Source organism: Vipera berus (genome assembly GCF_964194415.1).
Source record: "Vipera berus genome assembly, chromosome: 3".
NCBI classification, from domain to species: Eukaryota; Metazoa; Chordata; class Lepidosauria; order Squamata; family Viperidae; genus Vipera; species Vipera berus.
The window spans coordinates 82,855,341-82,870,626 of NC_138204.1; the positions used below are offsets into that span (position 1 = coordinate 82,855,341).

Here is a 15,286-nt window from a genome sequence, read left to right on the forward strand (position 1 = left end):
CTTGTTCTTTTTGCTCTGTTAATAAAATACTAATGTTATAATCTCGTCTCCAGATTAGCTTTGAGCTGGAATTTTTCTGATTTAGGCTGCAGTCACGAGATACTCAGTACTTCTGAAAGTGAGTTCAATTTGCTTATCCTCTATATCCCAATCCTTTCTGGAAGATAAAAGCAGATGTTTGACATTCTCTGGTTCAGGAATGTGTATTCCACTGGTCCTTGCAGTGTCGAAAATGGTCAAGACTTGTTTTAAATTTGCAGTGTCTAAAAACGAAACTGTTGGTTAGATTTGTCACAGGTTAAATGAAGATGATACCAAGGCTTACTACTCTTTTAAGTAGTAAGAGTGAGTTGGATAATAGTATTTATGAATAGTTATCCCATCCTTGGATATCTGAGGCCTAAATTGCATACCAACTCTTTTTCCCAAAGACCAAACTAGATACTTTGATAGCAAATCCGTTCCCTGAAAGTATGCATCTTGTTCAAGGGATAGGAGACCATTCCTGTCAGAAGGAATAACCAAAATAAGTCCTTTTCTCTTTCTTGGAAAAAGTTCTGTCCTATTTCAGTTTGATAGAACCCAAGAATTTTTTTTAAAAAAAGTTTTACTTGGGCCTCTGTAATAATTTCATTTTTTCAGACTTTTTATATTTATCCTCTTTGAACTGTCTCTTCTATGCCTTCACTCTTTTCTTTTTTTTTGCATGATAATATTTGGCTTTATCCTCTCTCCAGGAAGGCTAGAAGAAGGTGATGCATTCCTTTTTCCTTCATATTTACTCTCAAGAAAATGTTTAATGCCCTTACCGGTATTGAGATTGGAAAATTCCTGGAGAATTTGGTTGTAAAGAAATATGGCAATGAAGACATTTTGGATCCCCTTTGCTTTCAAGCTGTTGATTAGAATATCCTTGGAAAATTCTGCAGAGCTAAAGGGACGCGGTGGCTCAGTGGGTTAGGACACTGAACTTGTCGATCAGAAGGTCGGCAGTTTGGCGGATCAACTCCTGAGTGCCGCGTAACAGAGTGAGTGCCTGTTACTCGTCCCAGCTTCTGCCAACCTAGCAGTTCGAAAGTACATAAAAATGCAAGTAGAAAAATAGGGACCACTATGGTGGGAAGGTAACAGCGTTCTGTGCGCCTTTGGCGTCTAGTCATGCTGGCCACATGACCACGGAGACGTCCTCAGACAAGCGCTGGCTCTTTGGCTTTGAAACGGAGATGAGCACCGGCCCCTAGAGTCAGAAACGACTAGCACACACGTGCGGGGGAACCTTTACCTTTTAAAATCTAGCTCTCAGTGATTCCTCAGGCTTATCTTGGTATACCCATCATAGTTTTAGACAGTAGAGTAGGGTATAGTTATCCAACCTGTCTGGCAAAATGTACATTCTTCCTGCTCTTTTCAAGGCGTATCAGACTAACAAAATAACTTGCATGTTACCAGAAAGTCCTAAAAAATATAATTACCCCCTTCATGTTCAGTCTCAGTTACAGAATGTTATATTATTATGCGTAAGCATAGTTCTTTGAACTTAACTCTTGAACCCTTAGGGATGATTCTTCCACTCTCCGGCGTCCAACAAAGATTGGACAGTAGTTATGTTCATGGACCATCCTGAGCTCATGTGGCTTGTTTCAGATGTGAAGCCAGCCCTTGAAGTACATTAACTATAATTTACACATGAATTAAGCCATTATAACTAGTTCTACAAGTCATGCCTGAAAGAAAGCATGGCATAATGTAATGCATGAACCTATATTGCCTCTGATGATAGATCTTAGATAAAACTTTATGCCATTTATTTCTGATATTTTATCAGAATACTGCTTATGTAGTTTGCCAAGAAAAGAAGAGGTAAAGTAGAATCGCCCTCCTTGAAATATTTATCAACCAAGTCAATATCAAATGGTTTGGCAAACTTGGTGTTCTCCACATAAACATTCTTAATGATTTCAGAAGAAGTCTTAAGATAATGGACTAAGTTAATGGAGATCTAAAGCTGTTGGCATGATGATCTGGATATGACTTAATTTTTAAGGAAAGTATATACGGGCAGTCCTTGACTTACAACATTTCATTTAGTGACTGTTCAAAGTTACAACGGCACCGGAAAAAGTGACTTATGACTATTTTTCACACAACTTTTGCAGCATCCCCACGGTCACATGATCAAAATTTGGGTGCTTGGTAACTTGTTCATATTTTTGTCCTGGTGTCATGTGATCCTCTTTTGCGACCTTCTGACAAGCAAAGTCAATAGGGAGGCCAGATTCACTTAACAGGCGTGTTATTAACAACTGCAGTGCTTCACTTAACAAATGTAGCAAGAAAGGTCATAAAATGGAGCAAAACTGACTTAACAAATGTTTCACTTAACGACATAAAATTTGGGCCCAATTGTGATCATAGTTTGGGGACTACCTGTACTTTTGACCTTCAATGATCATGTATTCTCTCTTTCATGGTTATTTATTTGATCTTATAAAAAAGGTAGATATTGGAAAATACTTTTTTTCCTAGCCCTATTGATTGATTTTTTTTAACTTCTTTACTGTAGTTAGAGGTGCATCACTACTTGTATGTTTTAAAAATATTTTTCATGCAGGAATAGACTTGTACAAATTTAATACAATACTTTGAATAGACATTCTGTTTTAAGACGTATTTGTTATCCAGCCCTGGGGAACAGGCCATGTTAAAAATCTCTTCCAATTCAATGGCTGATGTGAGGATTTCCGACTACTTTTATTACAGGGTTAGGGTTAGGGACCACAATTGAGCCCAAAATTTCCATTGCTAAGCGAGATGGTTGTTAAATGAATTTTGCCCCATTTTACGACTTTTCTCGTCACAGTTGTTAAGTGGAGCACTGCAGTTGTTAACTTAGTAACATGGCTGTTAAGTGAATCTGGCGTTCCCATTGACTTTGCTTGTCAGAGGGTCACAAAAGATGATTACATGACCTTGGGACATTGCCATTGTCATAAATATGAGTCAGTTACCAAGCGTCCAAATTTTGATCACATGACTGTGGGGATGCTGCAATGGTTGTAAGTGTGTAAAATGGTCATAAGTCACTTTTTCCAGTGCCGTTGTAATTTTGAATGTGTAGGACAGGGGTGTCAAACTCAATTTCATTGAGGGCCGCATCAGCATTGCGGTTGCCCTCAGGGGGCCGGGTGGGTATGGCCAGGGTGGGTGTGGCCTACTGAGTGGGCGTGGCTAGAGTGTGTATGGCCTACTGGGTGAGCGTGGCCAGCTCTACATCGTTCGCATCAAGGGTGCCTATGGGGGCCTGGGCAGGAGTGGGACAGATCTGAGGGTCTCTGGCGGAAGGAGGGTCTCTGGGCCGGGGCCAAGGCAGTGGGGGCTGTTCCCTCACTGTTTCCAGGATGGCTTCGCGGGCCACATGAAACCACTTCGCGGGCCGCATCCGGCCCCCGGGCCTTGTGTTTCACATGTCTGGTGTAGGAGATGACCAGGCTGAACCTGAGGGAGGGTCAAATGCGTCATTAGACATGAGTCCCTGCACTCCCACAAAAGATCTGAGCGCAGCCCACCTTGAATTCCTTTCTTAACTCTTGCATTTCCCCAATTTTTCTTGACTGTTAGTAGTTCAGATTCTTGTAGAGAGCTTAAGCTTGCAATAAATCTTTGTACTCATTTGAGCTGCCTGGATCTTCTGATTTCCCTGGTGCTTGACAGAATGGTCACTAAATGAACTGTAAGTCGAGGACTACCTGGGTTTATATCTTGATCTAGCTTTTTAATGAGGTCTTGGGTCAGAGAGAACTATGATAATCCTGAATGAAGCCCATGTAAATTGCCAGGTTGAACATTTTAGATATTGGGGATAGTTAGGCAGATGGACAGACAGACAGGCAGACGATTTTACATTTAAAGCATTATCTGCATGCATATAATCTTACCCTTAAAGCATTTTAAATTATAAAAGTTTACATTTAAAAAGACAGTTGCATAAATATATTTAAATCTTCTGCGTGTGTGGAGGGGGGAGGTTACTGTGAATTGCAAAAGAGGAAAAGTAGGTAAATGCTTCCAACATCTTTTCTTAGTTTTGTTTGGGTTTTTTTCAGCTATCCAGGTTTTGAAAAAGTGTTGTTTCCATTTTGTTCACGGAATTTATAGTGAATTATATTTTCATTGAAAGCAGGGATATAAGGCTGCATTTATTCATATTAATAGTTATTGTGTATTTTGCATGATACAATTTGTCCTTAAGCAGGGCCATTTCCAGATGTTTTGGCAAAGACATATTCTGGCGCCCCCTGTGGTTCAGTTCATCTTTTGATTTTGTTTGGAATTTTGAAAAGGCGCCCTCTTGTTTTTTTTTTTCCTTCAAGTTTTTAAGTTTTATGCTTTCAATTTTCAGCCTGGAAATTTTTTTTTCTTTTCTTGAATGGAATCAGAGTCCATAATCTTATTTACATCAACATGCATTGTTATCCTATGGCAACAATTCCACAAAATTACATATAACCCTTGAGTAGGATTGCTGGCACATGGAATGTGCTATTTATTGCTTTTTGCCTTTTTTCCCCCAAATTGTGGTTTTTAAAAGTCTTTTTAATTTTGGTGCCCTAGGTCAGAGGTCCCCAACCTTTTGGGCACCAGGGACTGGTTCTGTAGAGAGAGGTTTTTCCACGGACTGGAGAGTGCATGGTTTTGTGTGCTGCCTGCATCCCACGGATGAGGCTTTGCTTGTTTGTGCAGACCAGTTGCTGGCATGCCACGGCCCAGTACTGGTCCACGGCCCGGGGATTGGGGACCCCTGCCCTAGATAATCGTCTTGATTATCTAGACCAGGGGTAGGCAACCTTGGCTCGTTTATGACTCATGGACTTCAACTCCCAGAATTCCTGAGCCAGCCATGCTGGCTCAGGAATTCTGGGAGTTGAAGTCCATGAGTCATAAAGGAGCCAAGGTTGCCTACCCCTGATCTTAGACCTAGCACCAACTTTGCCTTAAGAAATGTTTTGAGTTAATAGATGGAGATGGAGTCTTCTGAAGTGGTGGGTGGAGTTAAGAGATTGGATAGCATGAAATCCCTGAAGGAGAGGAAGTGACAGAAACCTGACTTTCCCTAAATCCCTAAAGGGTTTACCTGGTTGTTCTCTAGAGAATGCAGTTAGGCTGGCGAGATTCCTGTAAATATGCAAGTAGCAATCAAGAAACTTCTCTGATCAGCTCATAGTGTTGTTCTGATTCCTTGCACTTGACAAGGAATTTTTGGAAAGAAATTCTTAATTTGTCCTTTCATTACATTTTTTTCCATTAAACATGTAAATTAGTTGGAAGTTTGCCTAGCACAACACAAACCACTTTAGTAACATTCACCTATTGTTAAGCTGTTTGTTTCTGCAGTAGCTTTCAGTGTTACTGAAAAAGTACAGTGGTTTCAAAAACTGCTGAGAATGTCTGAATTTAGCTGATATTGTTGCTATAACATCTGAAGATAAGGTAATAGGCAAGTCTCCTATTGCAGCGGTCCCCAACCTTTGCGGCTTGGCGGTCCCCCGGGGGGGGAGAGGGGAACTGGGCCACGTGAGAGGTGGGCTGACCCGCATGTTGCACATACAGCTCAACTTACGCAAGTTGAGCTGCGTGTGTATGTGCACACGCGCCGGTCCGCTGCTCGTGCAAATCAAGCTGCTTGTGTATGTGTGTGCACTTGCCCACTGCTCATGCGGCTTGGTTCCAAATCGGCCACAGCCTAGTAGTGGGCCGTAGCCCGGGGGTTTGGGACCCCTTCCATATTCGACAGAAACTGCTACCAGGTTATAAAGAGAACTGATTGTAAACCTGCTGAGCTCTTTTTGTTTGGTAATATCTGAAACAATTCTGATTAAGTTGAGCATTTGAGTTAAATTAAAATGGCTGTGTTGTACAGGTAGCAGAGACATTGCTAGATGTGAACCCTGGCGAAAGATTAGAGAGTGCCACTTACTAATGTGGCTTATTGATCTTTCTGAATTGCAGAAAGAGGGAATTACATTGGGAGAAGGTTAGGAGAGGGTTAAATCTGATCCTGATGGTGTGGTCAGATTGCGGCACATTTTTATCACATTTTCATCTTCAGATAATTTTTAATTATGAGTGGAAGAGATGATAACGTGTATAAAGATAAGAATGATGTAAACAATTACTATCTTTTGTGAGACACCTTGCAGTTTACAATAAGGTGTGTGAAAGTTAAAGGGGAGGAGTATCAGAAGAATGTTTGACCTTATGTGCGTTGTGTATGTGTTTGTATGTGTATATATATATATATATATATATATATATATATATATATATATATATATATATATATGCAAGGGACGCGGTGGCTCAGTGGGTTAGGACGCTGAGCTTGTTGATCAGAAGGTCGGCAGTTTGGCGGGTCGAATCCCGAGTGCCGCGTAACGGAGTGAGCGCCTGTTACTCGTCCCAGCTTCTGCCAACCTAGCAGTTCGAAAGCACGTAAAAATGCAAGTAGAAAAATAGGGACCACTACGGTGGGAAGGTAACAGTGTTACGTGCGCCTTTGGCGTCTAGTCATGCCGGCCACATGACCACGGAGACGTCCTCGGACAAGCGCTGGCTCTTCGGCTTTGAAACGGAGATGAGCACCGGCCCCTAGAGTCGGAAACGACTAGCATGCATGTGCGGGGGAACCTTTACCTTTACTATCTATCTATCTATCTATCTATCTATCTATCTATCTATCTATCTATCTAGGTATAGGTATAGGTATAGGTAAAGGTTCCCCCGCACATGTGTGCTAGTTGTTTCCAACTCTAGGGGCCGGTGCTCATCTCCGTTTCAAAGCCAAAGAGCCAGCGCTTGTCCAAGGATGTCTCCGTGGTCATGTGGCTGGCAAAGGCGCACGGAACGCTGTTACCTTCCCACCGTAGTGGTCCCTATTTTTCTACTTGCATTTTTACATGCTTTCGAACTGCTAGGTTGGCAGAAGCTGGGACGAGTAACAGGCGCTCACTTTGTTACGCGGCACTCGGGATTTGACTCGCCAAACTGCCGACCATCTGATCGACAAGCTCAGCGTCCTAACCCACTGAGCCACCGCATCCCTTATACATACATACATACATACATACATACATATACACACACACACACACACACACACACACACACACACACACACACATATGAAGAACTGCAATTCATTCAGAAAGCTGTAATAGTCTTACATCCAAGCATACAAAGCCTATTGAATTTCAGATTTTCTAAGAGTGGGATCATAGAAGAGTTTCAAACAAAGCAGAAATTGTTTACTATTTCAAAAGCACTGATATGTATCTCAGTTGCCCTATTGTTAAAGGTTATAATTCTAGTGGTTCAGAAAGAAATACATCTGCTGTGTAGAATCTTTTGGGTTTGGAATGCTAATCAGTGCAATGTTTTAGAAGTTACTAACTACTCAAGAGATTTTCTGAATGCTTCTACTGAAACCGGTGTCATTATAAACAGTAATAATTTCAGTTTTGTCTAAATGCACACAGATATAGGTAGCCCTCAGGTTATGACCGTTCATTTACCAACCTTGTGAAGTTACGATGGCACTGGATAAAAATATGGCATACATCTGGTCCTCGGACGTAACACTGTTGCAGTGTTCCTGCGTTCACGTGATTGTGATCTGGCAACAGGCATGTATTTATGATAGCCGCAGGGTTACGTGGTTGCCATTTGTGACCTTCCCAACTGGCTTCTATCAAGCAAATTCAGTGGGGGAAGCTGGATTCATTTAATGTCCATAGCAAAAAAAGGTAATAAAATTGGGAATGGTGACGTGATGACTTTCTTCACTGCCTTGCTTTGTGATAATTCTGGTCCTAATTGTGATTGTAAGTTGAGGATTATCTCTACATTCTAGTATAAATGTTTAGATGTATTGTCATGAGAAAAAGACTTAAGAAGGCCTCTATTCGTACAATCACTGCCATTAGCAAGGGAGTTTCCCTATGTCTTCAAAACTTAATTCTGAAGATTTGGGAAACACCCTGATTATGGAGCATGCAGAAGAAAGGAAGGGAGAATAGGCTTCTTAGCCTTAAAGACTTCTGCTTGTATAATGTTGTGAAACCTCTAATTTGAAACATAGCTCTACAGTTTATGCAATGTATTTTCTTTCTTCTTTGTCCAGATCTTCTTGTTAAAAAAACCCCAAAACTTGAAAAATGACAACTGAGACTAGTGAAAAGTAGAAAGTTCTCTCCCATTCATTGCTCGTTTTTTCTTTCTTTCTTGTCTTTCCCTCTATTGTTTTCATCCTGAGTTATATGACAAGAAGTTTCATAATATATGACGCAAGACAAGGAAAAGGGCAGAGTTAGTTTTGCAAGTTTTAACCCATAGAACGGGGGCATTTTTTTACTTTATTCTGCATGCCCTGTGCATGCTGTAATCTCTATCTCTTCTATTTTTTAATTTTTAAAAAAAAATTTTTTAAAGCTTTTTACTGTCTGCCATTCATTAAAAAAACTCAAAGGAAGTGGCAGAAGATATACATGCTACACATTTTGTAAATATATAAATATATGCTGCCATAGACTTCGTTCTTAATAACAAAAAAATGAGGAATAGAGGTAAGAATGAGTCTAAGGTCTTTCTGAGTCCAACAGTAAATCTTAGAGGCCTTGTTCATGTGCTATATTTTTAACCCCATTTTTAAAAGCAACCTTGGCAACAATATCCCATATGTTGCACAGAACAGACTTAAATTTATTTCATTAATTGTAATGAAATAATCTGCTTGGGTCATTTTACCCACTCTTGGGTCTGTTATGCATTGTGATTAATCTTAATGTGGCTTGTTTGGTTTGGATCTAGTATGATAAGAGTCCAAGCAGTATGGTTTTCAAACATTGGCGTATGGTTTTGTGTTGCTTGTTACTCAGCAAACCGTGGGATAATGTGATCATATGAAAACCACCATATCATCAAAGTGCTCATATAGGTGGTCCTTGACTTACGATCACAATTGAGCCCACAATTTCTGTGTGAAGGGAGACATTTGTTAAGTGAATTTTGCCCCATTTTACAATCTTTCTTGCCACAGTTGTTAAGCGAATCACTGCAGTTGTTAAATCAGTCACCCGGTTGTTGAGGCTTTCCTATTGACTTTGTTGTCGGAAGGTCGCAAAAGGTGATCACATGACCCCGGGATGCTGCAACCATTATAAATATGAGCCAGTTGCCAAGCATCCAAGTTTTGATCCCGTGACCGTGAGGATGCTGCAGTGGTCATTGCAATGGTCATAAGGGTGAAAAAAGTCATAAATCACTTTTTTCAGTGTCATTGTTACTTCATACAGTCACTAAATGAAATGTTGTAAGTCGAGAACTAGCTATATGTGTATTCTGTTGTATTATTGTAAAAATATAGATAAAAACTCAAGAACAATGTTTTGTACATGGTAACTCTCTTTTGTTATTTAAATTTATTTTGTTTTGGGTAGGAATCCATGAGGCTCAGTTACTTATAGCAATTAAGTAAAATGCACTCTTACTATATCAATAATTGATTAAATCATCTTATTTGTTTCGAGCATTTATGCAGAAATGTTCGGAACAGGAGAGTGGAAAGATGAATGTACCTCTATTCTTCTTCCTTGCCCAATTGTGATGAGACTGTGATTGGAATATAAATTGGGACTGGGCAACAAAAGGTCATCGTGTTTGTAATATATTTAAATTTCCAATTATAAACATGCATTGCCTTTTTTCCCTTTGTAAAAGCAGAAGAATATTTTTCCGTAATTTCAAGCAAGCCTACCTCTACCTGGAGATCTGTTCTAAATCCTGACTTTCTGCTTTCATTATGCCATGTACAAGAAGTTGCCATAAGCTATCAGGAGTGCCAAACTGGCTGTGTTGGCTTTGTAAAACATCCATATATGATTTTCCAATGCCATCAGTTTCCCCACAGTCATGCCAAGTCCCAGTATGAGGAGACAGAAGTTAGCACAAATTGTGAGTTGCCATTATTGATGAAGTGTTACGGGAGGGGTCTTCAAACTTGGCCCTTTTATGACTTGTGGACTTCAACTCCCAGAATTCCTCAGTAAGCGTGCCTGGCTGAGGAATTCTGGGAGTTGAAGTCCACAAGTCATAAAAGGGCCAAGTTTGAAGATCCCTGTGTTATGGACAGTGATGATATTGGAGATGATACAGAAGGATGGGTTCCTTCTTCAAAAAATGATCTATCCAAAATTAGGTATATCAGTACAAGATAGTAGACAGAAGAGACCAATGAGGGACAGAATCTGAACACAGTGTACCTGTTTTGGGAATGAAGTGAGCAAAAGGAAAAGAAATGTAACTCAATGACTAAATACACTAACATGCACTGTAACTCTGTATCTTTCTATTCGTGCAAATCATGCTTACTTTTGCATGCCACTCATACTTTGCCTTTTGTTCTTTAACTTTCTCGCTCTTTTTTTAAAAAGGTTTCATCTCTTGTGTCTACTTAGTTTTCATGGTCCTTGTCTTTCTCTGAAGCCGTTCACTCTTCTTTCACATATTTAGTTTGTGATTCAGTCATTATCCATTCCTTCTATAGAATTAACCTTTGTTGTTGTTGTTGTTGTTGTTAGCTGCGAAGTCGTGTCCGACCCATCGCGACCCTATGGACAACATTCCTCCAGGCCTTCCTGTCTTCTACCATCTTCTGGAGTCCATTTAAGCTCACGCCTACTGCTTCAGTGACTCCATCCAGCCACCTCATTCTCTGTCGTCCCCTTCTTCTATTGCCCTCGATCTTTCCCAGCATTAGGCTCTTCTCCAGTGAGTCCTTCCTTCTCATTAGGTGGCCAAAGTATTTGAGTTTTAGCTTCAGGATCTGGCCTTCTAAAGAGCAGTCAGGATTGATCTCCTCTAGGACTGACCGGTTTGATCGCCTTGCAGTCCAAGGGACTCGCAGGAGTCTTCTCCAGCACCATAGTTCAAAGGCCTCAATTCTTTGGCGCTCAGCCTTTCTTATGGTCCAACTTTCACTGCCATACATTGCAACTGGGAAGACCATAGCCTTGACTATACGCACTTTTGTTGACAGGGTGATGTCTCTGCTTTTTAGTGTGCTGTCTAGATTTGCCATGGCTTTCCTCCCCAGGAGCAAGCGTCTTTTAATTTCTTGGCTACAGTCCCCATCTGCAGTGATCTTGGAGCCCAGGAAAATAAAATCTGTCACTACCTCCATTTCTTCCCCATCTATTTGCCAGGAATTGAGAGGGCCAGATGCCATGATCTTGGTTTTCTTAATGTTAAGTTTCAACCCAAGTTTTGCACTCTCCTTCTTCACCCGCAACAAGAGGCTCTTTAGTTCTTCTTCACTTTCTGCCATTAGAGTGGTATCATCTGCGTATCTTAGGTTGTTGATATTTCTTCCGGCAATCCTAATTCCAACTTTTGATTCATCTAGCCCTGCCTTTCTCATGATGTGCTCTGCATATAAGTTAAATAGGCAGGGCGACAGTATACAGCCTTGCCGGACTCCTTTCCCCAATGTCCAGTTCTCACTGTTGCTTCTTGACCCGTATATAGGTTTCTCAAGAGACAAATAAGATGGTCTGGTACTCCCATCTCTTTAAGAACTTGCCACAGTTTTTTATGATCCACACAATCAAAGGCTTTAGCATAGTCAATGAAGCAGAAGTAGATGTTTTTCTGGAACTCCCTAGCTTTCTCCATGATCCAGCGTATGTTGGCAATTTGATCTCTAGTTCCTCTGCCTCTTCGAAATCCTGCCTGTACTTCTGGTAGTTCTCGATCCACATACTGCTGAAGTCTAGCTTGTAGGATTTTAAGCATGACTTTACTAGCATGAGAAATGAGTGCAATGGTGCGATAGTTTGAACATTCTTTGGCACTGCCTTTCTTTGGAATTGGAATGTAAACTGATCTTTTCCAATCCTGTGGCCACTGTTGAGTTTTCCAAATTTGCTGGCAAATTGAGTGTAGCACTTTTACTGCACTGTCTTTTAAGATTTTGAATAGCTCAGCTGGAATACTGTCACCTCCACTAGCTTTGTTGTTGCTCAGCTTTTCTAAGGCCCACTTCACCTCACATTCTAGGATGTCTGGCTCGAGGTCAGTGACCACCTCATTGTGATTATCTGGGACGTTAAGCTCATTCTTGTATAGTTCTTCTGTGTAATTTTGCCACCTCTTCTTAATCTCTTCTGCCTCCCTGCCATTTTGGTCCTTTATCATGCCCATTTTTGCATTAAACGTTCCCTTCATCTCTCCAATTTTCTTGAAAAGATCTCTGGTCCTCCCTATTCTATTGTTTTCTTCTATTTCTTTGCACTGTTCATTTAAGAAGGCATTCTTATCTCTTCTAGCTATTCTCTGGAATTCTGCATTCAATTGGGCATATCTATGTTTTTCTCCCTTGCCTTTCGCTTCCCTCCTTTCCTCAGCTATTTGCAAAGCTTCCTCAGACAGCCATTTTGCTTTCTTGCATTTCTTTTTCTTTGGGATGGTTTTGGTTGCTACCTGTTGTACAATGTCGCGAACCTCTGTCCATAGTTCTTCAGGCACTCTGTCTATCAGATCTAATTCCTTAAATCTATTTGTCACCTCTACTGTATATTCAACAGGGATATGATTTAATTCATACCTGAGTGGCCTAGTGCTTTCCCCTACTTTCTTCAGTTTAAGCCTAAACTTTGCAAGGAGAAGCTCATGGTCTGAGCCACAGTCAGCTCCTGGTCTTGTTTTTACCGACTGTATAGAGCTTCTCCATCTTTGGCTGCAGAGCATATAGTCAATCTGATTTCTGTGTTGACCGTCTGGTGATGTCCATGTGTAGAGCCGTCTCTTGGGTTGTTGGAAAAGAGTGTTTGCTATGACCATCGTATTCTCTTGACAAAATTCTATCAGCCTGTGCCCTGCTTCATTTTGTACTCCAAGGCCAAACTTGCCTGTTATTCCAGTTATCTTTTGGCTTCCTACTTTAGCATTCCAATCCCCCATGATGATAAGGACATCATTTTTTGGTGTTAGTTCTATAAGGTGCTGTAGGGCTTCATAGAACCAGTCAATTTCATCCTCTTCAGCACTGGTGGTTGGGGCATAGACTTGGACTACTGTGATATTGAATGGTTTGCCTTGGATTCGAACTGAGATCATTCTGTCATTTTGAGGATTGTATCCCAGTATTGATTTTCCTACTCTTTTATTGACTATGAAGGCTACTCCATTTCTTCTGAGGGATTCTTGCCCGCAGTAGTATACCTGATGGTCATCTGAATTAAATTCACCCATTCCTGTCCATTTTAGTTCGCTGATACCTAAGATGTCGATGTTCAGTCTTGTCATCTCTTGTTTGACCACGTCCAGCTTTCCTTGATTCATGGATCTTACATTCCAGGTTCCTATGGAGAAAAAATCTTTACAGCATCGGACTTTCCTTTCACCACCAGACACATCCACAGCTGAGCGTCCTTTCGGCTTTGGCCCAGTCGCTTCATTCTTTCTGGCGCTACTAGTACTAGCTCTCTGCTCTTCCCCAGTAGCATATTGGACGCCTTCCGACCTGAGGGGCTCATCTTCCAGCGTCATATCGTTTTGCCTTTTGGTACTGTCCATAGGGTTTTCATGGCAAAGATACTGGAGTCGGTTGCCATTTCCTTCTCCAGTGGATCACGTTTTGTCAGAACTCTCAGCTATGACCTGTCCGTCTTGGGTGGCCCTGCACGGCATAGCTCATAGCTTCATTGAATTACGCAAGCCCCTTCGCCACGACAAGGCAGTAATCCATGAAGGGGGAATTAACCTTATATTATATTTTTAGATAGAGAGCCAGTTTGGTCTACTTCAGGGGTAGGCAACCTTGGCTCTTTTATGACTCGTGGACTTCAACTCCCAGAATTCCTGAGCCAGGGACTAGAACTCACAGGCTGGCTCAGGAATTCTGGGAGTTGAAGTCCACGAGTCATAAAAGAGCCAAGGTTGCCTACCCCTGGTCTAGTGGTTTAGGACTTCAGGTAGAAACAAGGAAACTGTGAGTTCTAGTCCCACTTGACAATGAAAGCATGCTGGGTGACTTTGGGCCAATCATTTTCTCTCAGGCCAACTAACCTCTTAGAGGAAACCAGGAGGAGGAAGGAATATTAGGTATATCACCGCCTTGACATATTTATAAAATTGTTTAGTTACAAAAATAATACAGGTGGGGTACACGCACAGATGTAGACATAAAGGTGCAGTCTTCGGCTTACCACTACAACTGAGCCCAAAATTTCCATTGCTAAGCAAGGCATTTGTTAACTGAGTCATGGCCCAAATTATAACCTTTTTTGTCATGATTAAGCAAATCGCTACAGTTGTTAAGTGAACCATTCAGTCATTACTCCAATCTGACTCCCCCCATTGACTTTACTTGTCAGAAGCTCCCTAAGAAGGTTGCAGATGACAAACCCAGAATCCTGGGATGCTGCAACCATCGTAAATGCATGGCCAGGAAGCTGAAGTTTGATCACGTGACTATGGCAATGTGGTCACAAGTGTGAGGACTGGGTCATAAGTCACTTTTTCCAGCGGCGTTGTAACTTTGAATGGTCCTTAAATGGATGGGTTGTAAGTTGGAACGCCCACACCTACAAACACACCCCACCTTTACTATTTTTATGAATAATTCAAGGCAGTGAACATGCCTAATACTGCTCCTATTTTTCTACAGCAACAACCACACTGTGAGATGAGTTCACCTTAGAGAGATATTTCTTTCCTCTGTTAATTTAGATTTGCACAATCAACACACTTGCGACGCACATTGTTTTTGATCTATCCCTTCATGTTTATGATAGACATGTCAGCCCTTTTAGGTAAACCAGACCCAAAACGTGACTAGAAGAACTAATTCCAGTTTATTGTAAGACTAGATTAACAGTTGCAACTCTGAAAGAACAAACTTTCTGCCACCACTTTTAACTCCTTGATCAATTAAGGTGAATTCTTAAATTTCATTCTCTGACCAGGAAGCCACTGGGTGACCCCTGCCTCTCTTATCTGATTATTTCCTAGGTAGCATCTCTTCTTCTCTTTCCCAAGGTTATCTGCACATTCCCCAGTACAGTAACCCATTTCTGCTACAGTCGGTTTATTTTTATCCTTCCGTATACCAGTCCTCAGTTTTCTATAACAAAAAGGGCAGAATGGGACTGGTATACAGATGGATAAAAAGAAACTAACTGTAGCAGAAATGGGTTGCTGTGCTGGGGAATGTACGGATGACCTTGGTAATACA

At 41.1% G+C, this 15,286-nt stretch overlaps 1 protein-coding gene across 6 annotated transcripts in view; it reads left to right on the plus strand.

The window, feature by feature from the left end:
* Positions 1-15,286, plus strand: part of LRRC8D (leucine rich repeat containing 8 VRAC subunit D) — a 96,267-nt gene that overhangs the window by 35,861 nt on the left and 45,120 nt on the right. Inside the window, exon 3 of one of the 6 annotated variants that reach the window (XR_014026167.1) lies at positions 54-118. The exons of the other annotated variants lie outside the window; for them this stretch is intronic. The gene's annotated coding sequence lies outside the window, so the exon portion shown is untranslated. The remainder of the gene's footprint in view (positions 1-53; positions 119-15,286) is intronic. 6 annotated transcript variants of the gene reach the window in all.